Source organism: Papaver somniferum, chromosome 6 (assembly GCF_003573695.1).
Source record: "Papaver somniferum cultivar HN1 chromosome 6, ASM357369v1, whole genome shotgun sequence".
Taxonomy (NCBI): domain Eukaryota; kingdom Viridiplantae; phylum Streptophyta; class Magnoliopsida; order Ranunculales; family Papaveraceae; genus Papaver; species Papaver somniferum.
Genome location: NC_039363.1, coordinates 130,147,028 through 130,156,663, shown reverse-complemented (window position 1 = coordinate 130,156,663; position 9,636 = coordinate 130,147,028). Strand labels below are relative to the sequence as shown.

At 36.4% G+C, this 9,636-nt stretch overlaps 1 pseudogene; it reads left to right on the top strand.

Moving 5' to 3' along the window:
• The first annotated feature begins 5,388 nt into the window (after window positions 1–5,388).
• On the top strand, window positions 5,389–6,389 carry LOC113286179 (annotated as a pseudogene).
• Window positions 6,390–9,636: the final 3,247 nt, after the last annotated feature.

The following is a 9,636-nucleotide window of genomic DNA, read 5'->3' as shown; positions in this document are numbered from 1 at the left end:
ATCATTTATCCTTTAGGTTCGGCTTATTTGATAGTATTAGTTTTGAGGCGAACCTGTAATTTGGATAATATAATTTGAGTTCAACGACTAGTTTTTAAAAAAAAAAATTAAACTATTGATCCGTTATACTATGCGAGATTACATCAAAATATTAAGATGGGTCAATCAATATCATCCCATGGATACTAATCGATGAGATTCGTTAGAGATAATTTAAGATTGAACTATTATGTAAATCAGTGTATGGTTCGGCTTAGATCTGCAAACTCGTATAAGCCGAACCTGTAAGAAGTTTCATAATTCGAAATTCTAGCCGTTACTTAAACAGATTCGTCTTATTATCTAACCTTCTTATGAGCCGAACATTGTCTTTTTTTGCACAAAAATCTATGAACGATTTTTTTTTAAATATATAGCCGTTGTAACCTGTATTATATATAGACATGCATGATTTTTCATAATCTTCAGAGCATATACTAAAAAAAATGGCATCCCCAACTCATGAGTTTACTTTAGAAGAAGATTTGTCTCTTTGCACTAATTACGTAGCATACTATCCAAAGAAGGGTGAAGAACGACGAGTGAAGGGTTGGATGAGTATGTACTAATTGGTTAGAATTCATGAAGCCTTCAGCACCGAAACGGGTAATCCTCACAACCGGGATAGTGCGGCCTTGTTTTACCGAATTGAAACTATTAAAAAAACGGTCAAAGACTTTATAGCTTTAGTTCGAATTGTGAGTCTATATCGTCTAAAGTGTGAAACAAACTCTGAGATTGAAGATCGAGCTCTAGAGGAATGGCGAAGATGGAAATGAAAGAATTTCGAATACAAAGATCACTACTACATTCTTAGAAGGTTTCTCATTACCCGTTTTGGATATTAGAAGAATTCGACTAGAAATTTATTGTAAGACTACTATGTAACGAGTGTGTAATCCACATTTTCTATGAATTTGAAAAGTCTATTTGGAATGATATAATAATTTTTGTGTTCATGAATCATGCAAGGTTCGGCTTATCCTGTAATTTCAGTTATGCGCCGAATGTTGAAATCCATTGTTAGGTTTTCTTCAAAAATATACTAAAAGCCGAACCTAGCAGAGTAACTTTGGTTTGTTTTTTTGGTAAGGTTCGGCTTGAAGTGAAATAATGTTAGAAGCCGAACTTGACAAAAAAACTCTGTTTTTTTTTTGTCAGATTCGGCTTTCATCAAAATAATACTACAAGCCGAACCTAACAGAAAAACTCTGGATTTTCATCACTCCGTCGGGTTCGGCTTTCCTTGAACTAACGGTACAAGCCGAACCATCTCCTGTGTTCATGGTTTCAGTTTCCAGAAAACGACATGTTCCATAACCAAAAAGTAAATCATTCAAGTATTTCGTCTTGATGGGTACATGTAACTGCAATTCTAGTCAAAATATCATCCTCATCATGCAAGAAAATCAAAAGACACAAAATACGCGGATAAATCCATGAAACATTTTTATGGAGATCCTAAACGAATCTCATCCTCTTCACTGACCTCTTTCTCATCATCTTCGCTGACCTCTTGCTTATCATCTTCATCCTCATCACTTGAAAACATAATTACTTGTCCACTTGGGGGCTGCACGTTCAAAGAAATCCAAAGATCCATTTCCGACGCATAATTTGCACACCAATCCATCGTATAATTATTTTCAAATCTAGGCCAATAGGCTGCACTCATCAAGGGTGGTAATGGGCAACCGGGTCTAAGTTTGAGGCCGATAAAATGACAATTTTGAACAAATCCAATAACAAGTCTTTTATCCTTTACACCATCATGGCAAGGTTTTGTTGGAGGCGCGTAAGTAAAGCTACTACCCGTCCATGCGAAACAATGTACGACGCAATCGAAAGTCTCCGCTATTAAAAATCCACAAATGGGCATTGACATCCAATGTTCTTCGGTAATGATAAAATCCCTATGCAAACGACGTTTGCATGCAATGTACTCCGGTGCCACCCATGCATCTCCTCTTGGACCTGTTCTCATTATTGTCTAATAGAATTCTTTGTTTTTACGTATAGTTGCCGAATATAGTTCACTTCATTTTCAGGGGGGACCGGATTATTCCCTTCCTTAAAAGGACCAAGTTGTTCCGCCGTGACGTAATATCCACAATTTCCATCACCTAGCACGTCGTCCGTTGCTATAATATGCTCATGAATTATTGGCGATAGATCTTCCAAGTAGTTATCATATATAAAATTGATAGGCGTCAAATACTTACCGGACTTATTTCTTTTGGGTCCTCTCATCCTACCAATTTCATGTACGGTCCTTTTCTCCTTTATCTTAGTTTGTGAAGGATACATCTTATACTTCCCCTTGACATCCTCTTTACGATACTTTGCTTGTGACGGACAATCATTATCATTCACCTTCTTGTTACTTGTTTCGGCTTTTTGAATACTAGGACGACCCCGTATTCTTGGAACTTTGACTTCTTCCTCCTTCATCAACTTCTCAATCTCCTTTGTCGAAGTTTGCCCCACAATGTTCATCAACGACATCTTATATTTATTAGTCTTGTACGTGCAATCCAATATAATAACTTGTGGGAAGCATAGAGCCAATTGGACGCATTCCGGGTGAGCAAGGAAAAGGTGTGTGACTTGACCGAAGTCATCCACTTCTTTTGGAAAGCGTATTTATTCTTCACCCCTAACCACATTACTTGTTACATCACCATCCTACCTTGCAAATTGAGTCTTCTAATCTTTTGTCTTGCATTGTAGATAGTTTGCATAGTCGACTTGTTATTCTTGTTGTCCTCCTTCAACTTGCTAAGAATCCTAGACGGTGGAAAACGTGCTCGTGTCATTTTATCCACTTCTAGCATCTCGTCGGGTTTGAGTCGCGCTACTTTCACATGTCCATGAAGGTCTTTGGGACGTGGGTGGTTATGACGACAATCCATATCTTTATTCATTGTCCAGTATTGATCTTCTGTGTTCAAGGACTTATTATTGAGGTTGAAAACGATCTTGAAATGACAATTTCTTTTCTTCGTCTTCGTCCTATTCTTTCTCCCGGTCTTCCCAACATATACGGTACCCTTTTTAACCTTGCTAGCGCCGGTTCCACTACGCTCACAAATCATTTCAAACCGATCCCCTCGGCTTTGTTGTCCTTTAACTAGTACACAATTTACCTTCATCGCGTGTTCCTCAACCCAATCAAGAACTTCGGGTTTAGTTTTCCATCTCTACGTTCACTCCAAAACAAATAATTTGTAAGAAAAACTTTGGAATATTCCGACAACATTAAGATAAACAAAAAGTTCTTACATACCAAATCATTTTGGAAGTGATCCTTGGTATCCTCGTGAATTATGTCTACTGGATCAGGTTGATTTTCCATGGGTACAATCTACAAAGAATATCACAAGGTTAAATACTAGAAAAAGAATATAATAGCAATGTTCGGCTCATACGATAATCATATTATGTGTCGAACCTTGAACATTTAGAGGTTTCGGCTTATACGATATTCTCAATATGTGCCGAACCACGAACAATATTTTAACCCAAAAATTAACAAATTCATGTTCGGCTCATACGATAATCATTATATGTGCCGAACCTTGAACATTTAGAGGTTTCGGCTTATAAGATATTCTCAATATGTGCCGAACCAATAACAATATTTTAACCCAAAAATTAACAAATTCATGGTCGGCTCATACTATTTTGAATATATAAGACGAACCAGTAATTATTTTTATTCCGTGCTATTCAAGATGTTGTTCGGCTTACTATGAAACTTTCATATAAGCCGAACTAATGTGTAGCAAAAGGGTTGGAATTGAAAATTATAGGTTCGGCGCATTCTGTAAACAGATCAGTGAGCCGAACCGTTCATCATTTGGTTGATTCGGCTCGTAGATGTGAGCCAAACCTTAACCTGGTTCACCAAACCATGAAGCGAAAATCCAAACTTTTGATAATTTCGAGCTATAGAAGTGAGATTGAGCATAAGATAGAAGTGTACCTATGTATTAGAAGCATTCGGTTCCTCATATATGTACTCATCATCTGGATTTGGCTCATAAAAATCATCATCTTGAGTTTGTGTTTGAATTTGAGCTTGAGTTTAAGTTTGTGTAAAATCATTCTCATAATCTAAGAAATCAGCCATTTGGGAATCATTGTTGTAGTTGATATGTATTTTCCTAGGTTTTTTATATGAATTATGACCCTCCCCATCCTCCATTGAATCAGGAATTAAAATTTTCTCACTTTCTCCTTCTCTTTCTCTCCTTCTTAAAACTTTGATTTTTTCCCCCAAATTTTTTCATCTAAACAACCTTTATAATTCTGAAAATTGAAATCTACTCTTGGGGAAGAATGACCAGCAGACTCTATGTCTGAAAATTATCTTAATTACTAAACAAAATATTTAATCACTAATCCAGATTACTAATACTAATACGTAAAGGATAGATTTACCATTAAAAAAATTGGGTTAAGGGGATATCTGATTTTGTTAGTTCACAACCTTTTTTATCTTTATTCAGCATGCCTAGAAAGATTTCAGTATGCCCAAAATCAGGGTCTGCTAAATCAGGTCATCCAAGTTAGGACTATTCCTTTTTCATTGGTCTGGACTTTTCTCTCATTACCGTATGTGCCACCATTTCTCTTGTTCGTATGCCTTTGCCTTGGTGAACATTTTTCAAGCGACTTTCATATCTACATAGGCTATTATTTGTTGCGTGAGAAAACTAAATAGTGGAAAATTAATGTCACTAACTGGCCTGATCCGTTTGCATTATGCTTTGTGCATGGACAGCAAAATCATCTATAGATGGTGTAGTAGTACATGAGGCTAGTCCCACTCGTAGGACCTCACCCATTTAAAAAAAAGCTTCCGCAGTCATTGTCCGTAAACCAATTTGTGGATTGGCTCAAGTAGGAAATTCCTTCTTTAGTAGTATTTATGTTCGCTAATTTTTGACTTGTAATTTGCAATTTGTTCAGTTGTTCGTTCCAGTAAATTTGAAGAGCTCGTGACACTTTCGAAGGATGCAGGATACTAGAGATCGAAGTGATGTTGATTGCAAATGTTCAAGAGCAGGAGAGACAAATGCGATGGTGCATATCCTTTCAGCATATGAAAAATAGCTCACTCTGATTGGTAACATCCTTTGAATCTTTTAACTGTTTTCCTAAGAAGCCAAGTACAATCTAAAATTCTGTTATCTGGATTCCTTTTAACAAGAGGTTTCGTGTGCAAGGTTCCAACTTTTCAATTGGCTAGTCGAAGAGCCAATAGACAACCACTCCCACTAAAGCAAATAAAAGGACAAACAAAAATGCAAAACAGAAAAATTCTATCAAGAAAACCCACCAAATTTAAAGCAAATTCTAATTAGTCGAATCTAGACAGTGATCCTCGTGTATAAGTTTAAAGGAGTAACTAGATCATTCGAACTATTAAGATGCGGTATGAACTTATAAATGAATTCCACATCGCAGCTTCAGCCGACGATGTATGGGCAGTCTACAGCTCTCCTGATCTCCCTAAACTCATAGCCTGGTAGAATTACTTCCAGGTGTTTTTGAAAAGATCGAAGTCGTGGAAGGCAACGGGGGCCTTGGCACGGTTCTTCACCTTGTCCATCCTCATGGTACGCGTAGATTATACTCCGTTTTATTGTCATAACCAGGGAAATTATATTCATAAATGTAATTATGGTTACGAGGTAGGTTGAACCAAAACGCAACATAAGTTAGGTCTAATTAATTCCGATGATTGTGATTGTCAGGATCTGTGCCACTATCATACAAGGAGAAGTTCATAACTATGGATAATCAAAAACGCTAAAAGAGATACGACAGATCGAGGGAGGATATTTGGAAATGGGGTGTACATTCTACATGGATAGTTTCCAGATTCAAAAGAAAGCCTATGATTCATGCACCATAAGATCGATTACCAAATACGAAGTTAGTGCCGATCTCGCTGAAAAAATTTCCTCTCATGTTAGTGTCGAGCGAGTCCCTAGTTGTTTTGGCTCGTGCTATCTCAAAATACGTTATCCGAACAACGAGAAAAGGGCAGGTCCTTCAACTTCTGAAGGCCGTGATGAAAGCACCAAAAAACATGCTCATTTGCGCAGAATTTGGATCTGTTTGTTTGGTACGTAACTAGAGAAGACAATTTGATGCACAATAAAGTCATAAGTAGGGGATAAAGCACCTCCACCACGTTTGCAGCCATGAGCCATATGATGCTATCTGTATATATTCTTTCCAAATAGAGAGAAAAAATAGTAATCGGGGATGTTTGTTGTATCATGAATGATATATTATCAAGGATGAGTCGATTTCATTTTGGTTGAATCGTATTGGTAAGGTACGATGCAATGTTCATTTTGATAAAGTTTTACATTCATGTGAAGCCAGCTTTCCATCACCTAACCTAACAACTCCACTTCTTCTTTATCTGATTAGTTCCCTCCCTCTCTTTAACTCGTCACTGGAGTTTTCATCTCTTTTTTGTCAAGCATTAAGTTTAGGAAAACATTTCTGTTATTTGTGGATTTCTGTTTCCCAGGTAATAAAGTCTACCAAGAAGCTGTTTATCACCCAACTGCTGAACATAAATGAACTTTGGAGTGGATTGACAACTGTTTCCGTATGTAAATGACCATGCTTCTTTCCATATAAGCCATATTTTTGATCGAAAAGGATATGTGTACCTAGAGTTTCTCTTGTGATTTTTAATGTGTGAGGAGAAGGTGGGACTTTGACTTACTCAATGCTAATGCCAGAACGATGATTACCCTAATTAATACTGGAATTTTTTATGGTTTTTATGGACGTCACCGGCGAACCGTTGATTTTTAATTGACCGATATAGCACTCTATTTATGATTGACCAATATAGCACGTTCCCTAAGAAGTTGGCCCTTTCCTGTTTCATTCAAGTTCGTAAAAACAAGCCGAGTGAGTCAAACTCCAAGGCTGCTAATAGGGATACCAAATTATTTGGGGATGTATCAATCCCTTACCAAAAAATATTTTGTCCTATATGCATATTGGTACATCCTCAAATAATTTGGTACCCTTATTAGCAATTTTGTCGAACTCGTACATGTTAAGAAAGTTAAAGACCCAATATTTTATTACCAAACAAATTGTGTATGCCCTGGTTCGTTTAGCTTTTATTTATTTATTTCTGTTCAATCGACCAAGGATTCAGTGATGGCGGTTTCATTGATATCATCACCTAATAAATTTCGAGGAAGGAAAAATTACGAAAACCTTTTTACCTCTCCATCTAATTTTGATCTTGAATCTTAATTTGAGTTTGTAATTAAGTATTAGTTACAAAGTGAGTAAAAATTAACTAAATTTTGTAGCTTATTCACAGTGAACTAATAAAGAAACTTTGTAGGGTGAAATTTTTGTCGATTCTAGGTTTTCATGGAGAAAGTAAACTCCTTCGTTTTCTAGCCTTGATCCTTTGGTAATGACTACATTTGCACCTATTTGTCCACGGGATTTTTTGAATCCTTCAGCTCCTTTGAGAGCCACTAAATCTCTCGAAACTCCTAGTCCTAAAAAAAATAAATCTTAAATATATTAATGTTTCAAAAAATTAAACCTAGGTTTGCGTTCATACTGATGAATTTTCGATATGTTGCTTAATTGCCAAAATCTTGCTTGAACGGCAAATGTATATCCATCCAAATCTCAGAAATAAGAATCATAAAAGCGTGAAAAACTGCAAGAACTGTTTGATAGAAAATTAAATCTTCTGAAAGGGTCTGTTCCTATTAAAAAAATTGATCTGTATAACAACCTAGAGTTTAGATGGCCTGCAGATATTCATTGGAGTTTATCTCCATTAACTAAAGATTTTCTCTTCTTCATGTCAGCTCCAGAAGCGGAAGCTCTTTGCATTCACTCATCTGGAGCAGTTCATCTAATTCTAGGTATGATTCATCTTCAGCCATGGATACTTGATTTAACATTAACAATCAACAACATTCCCTTGCTCGGGTTTGGGGTAAGATTATATGGCTTGTATTGAATATTGGTGAAACAAAACTCTATTTGAAATTGCTAGCACCGTTGTTATGCCCATGAATTGATGACGTTACGCTAACGAAACAATTTTTCCACTTTGCTTACGTATTGCTCAAGTTGGAATGCATGAGAAAATATTGCTGGAGGGGACAGTTTTGTGTTCTTGGTTCAATTAACTTTTGCGGTTTGCAAAGATTTTCATATGACAAGGCATGTGTTAGAGAACTGCTCGGTCGAACTCGCAAGTTTTGCTATCTCAAGCTTGTTGTCAATGTTAGTCGTACAAAACTATATCTTGATTACTAGTCTACTAAATTCAAGTCTCGCACTAGGATTATAAGTTGGTAATTGAGTATCAGACATCACTGAGTAACGCTCGAAGATTGAAGATGAAACGAACACATCAACGAGGACTTCATCAATAAAGGTGTGTGATGACTGATTTCATTTGGAACTCTTCTTCAACTCTACCTTTCTAATCTATTGAAACAAGTGCTCACTCTATAGAAAAATTCCGATGACGGTAAATATACATTTATGTATATACGCCAGGATATTTGAGCCAAGACATTAGTGAGAATAATATTTATCCCTAGAAAGGTCCTAATGTTGTAGTGAATGAGCATATGCATACAACGAGTTACAACAAAGAAGTTATGAATGATTTTTTAAAGAAACATTTATTATGTGTTGCGGGTCGTGAATATGAAACAATCCACGAACTGTTTGTAACGGTTCACGGACTTAAGCACAAAAACGTGACTAGTTGCCTTTTTTAACCAAGTTTTTGATGTTTCCTCTTCTCGGAAAGATGGTTATTCTTCCACATATAATTGATTGCCATATTAAAATGTGTGTGATGTTTTAAACTCTTTCCTAAGTTAAATTCTAATTTATTAACAAAAATACAATTTATGCCAAGTAATTATACTCTTTGTAAGTTAAATTCTAGTTTATGTACAAAAATACAATTTACGCCAAGTAATTAATGCAAGAGTCGTAACCTAGGAAAGACTCTCAAAATAAGGAAGTCTTGTAAAAGTAAAATAGCCTGTGAACTTGATTAGGATTCAAGCATCCTTTGATTGTTAAAAGTACTAAAATGACGAGGGTACCAAGTATACCACAATCTTTTCGATATCAACCTATATGACAGATACCTTGTGCGACCTAATATATCCAGAGACTTCAAGAAGATAGAAACAAGAGACCCTATTTTAGATCTATCAAAATATAAACAAAGCTAAGTCGGATCTCAGCCGATCAAGTGTGTGCACGAAGAAAATCACAAAGATCAGAAACCAACAAGAAATCTGGTAGGCGAATATAGATGTGTAAATAAGATGAATAAATGGATGCCTACAGTGATACCGCAAGTGCACGGTGTTGTTGCAGTGAGTGCACAAGTACGGGTCGAATCCACAGGGACTTGGGGTGTTATGAAGTTTTCCTAGCTAAGCTAATTCTATATGCAAGGCAGTGAAAATGAGGGATAGGCCAAGGCAGGGAAACAAGGCTACAATGCATATGTACAACGACAGTGGCAATGGTATATACAAAGGTAGC